Source organism: Myotis davidii, unplaced genomic scaffold, assembly GCF_000327345.1.
Source record: "Myotis davidii unplaced genomic scaffold, ASM32734v1 scaffold3939, whole genome shotgun sequence".
In the NCBI taxonomy this organism is placed as follows: domain Eukaryota; kingdom Metazoa; phylum Chordata; class Mammalia; order Chiroptera; family Vespertilionidae; genus Myotis; species Myotis davidii.
In genome coordinates, this window is record NW_006290327.1 from 54,070 (window position 1) to 56,140 (window position 2,071).

Sequence of the window (2,071 nt, forward strand, 5' to 3'; positions counted from 1 at the left end):
AAAGCATATTATAAAAGTGGGGTTTGAGCTTTGCCCCAAATATCTCAAGGTACAAACCAATTAGTTACGTTGGTTCAGCATTATAGTTTAAAAGAATTTAGCATAAGAACGTTGCCACACTCTAGAGGTATTTTTATTCACATTTTACTGAAAAGAAACTTTCTATTACTACTTCTATTCATACTGTGTAATACTTATAGAGGACTTTCTAAGCTAGGTACTCTAATGTACATATCTCATTTAATACTTCATAACCTTATGAAGTATGTACCATGATCATCTCATTTTACAGATGGAAAACCTAGATGCAGAGAGAATACATAAGTTTTTCAATGTCATGGAATTATTAATTAATGGCAGTTCTGACTTTAAACTTGTGGATCTCTTCTGATTCCAAAGCCCAGTACTATTAACCAAAGGACTGAAATTGTTTGAATAGGCTTTGTAGAGTAGTGCCTTTTGGGCTGCTTCTTGAAAGATGTTTGAATTTTGGGGATTTTTTTGGGTGATGGTGGAGGGGAAGGGGCGGGAGGGAGCCTTCCAACCCAAGGAAACATTAATTAACATCATACATTTTCCAGAGACTGAGCTACAATCTTTCACATACAGTATTTCAATCAATCCTTAAACAATCCTGTGAGGTAAGCATCATTGTATCTATTTTACAGATGGCACAACAGAGTCTCAGGACGTTTAAATAATTTCTTAAGGTTTGGTGACCTTTTGTCCAAAATTTATTTCAAATATTCTATCTTCACACCCACTAAAATGATGTAGAGATCACATATTTTGAGTTTCCAATCCTTGTCCCAAACTATTTCATACTTCCATGTCATAATTCAGGTGTCATTGGGACACTAAAGGCACATATCTGCTAAGTTATAAAACAAATACTATAATCCAAGTATTTGATATTAACTTCACTGCTCTTTCTGCTGCACTACAGTTGCATCCCAATTAGACTGGAGAAACAGATATAGTCACGCAGTATAGCAGTATAAACAAAGCATTTAGGATGTATGAAGGTGGAAGAAATTAGTGGTATAAGAGGCATTGATCAAACCATTATCATTACTGAAGAGTTTGTGTTATCAAAATGAAAAAAAAAAAGTTGTGCTGTACTCAAAAGCTTGATTATTTAAGAACTTTAAAACTAAGTTGTAAGCCTAGCTGGTGTGATTTGGTTGGGTGTTGTCCTGTGCACCAAAGGGTTGCCAGTTCGATTCCCATTTAGGAAATATGCCCAGGTTGTGAGTTCAAGCCTAGGTCAGGGCCTGTGTGGGAGGCAGCCAATTGATTTCTCTCTCACATCAATGTTTCTCTCTCTCTTCTTCCCCTCTTTCTAAAATTCAATAAAAATTTTTTAAAAATATTCAAGTTGTAACATTTTATTAATCAACGTTACCCCAGTAAATTCAATTACAAATTTGCTGGTTTACCCTCCAGAAAAAAAAATAACTAAAAAAATTAATTGTAACACTATCACTAAGCAAAAAAAAATACTTTTTTATAGTATAGAGAATTTATCTGCTAAGCAGAAATTATAATTAAAGTTGGAACCTTAAGATATTTTGTAATAGCCTTCTGGTAAGACATACATGATATAGCTGCCTTTCTTAGGTATTAATAAATAACATGTCATATTTTGTTTATGGGACTGGCATACCTTACTAAGGGTGGGCAAACTTTTTGACTCGAGGGCCACAATGGGTTCTTAAACTGGACCGGAGGGCCGGAACAAAAGCATGGATGGAGTGTTTGTGTGAACTAATACATGTTAACACTGCTGCTGGTGAAGGAGCGGAGGGGAGAGCAAGAGAACCCTCCGTTCTTTCGGCTCCGCGAGCCGGATAGAACAGCCGAATGGGCTGGATCCGGCCCGCGGGCCGTAGTTTGCCCACGGATGCCTTAGACTTAAAACAAATTAATATTCTGTACCAGTTCTTTTCTTTCAAAAAACAAAAAAGCTGTAAGCGGTACTAAAAATTTTTAAACATTATCTATAAAGGCCCACTAAGTTAATGTCTAGAGTGAGGTATTTTGCTGGCTACTACTTCAACAGTAGTTTCTC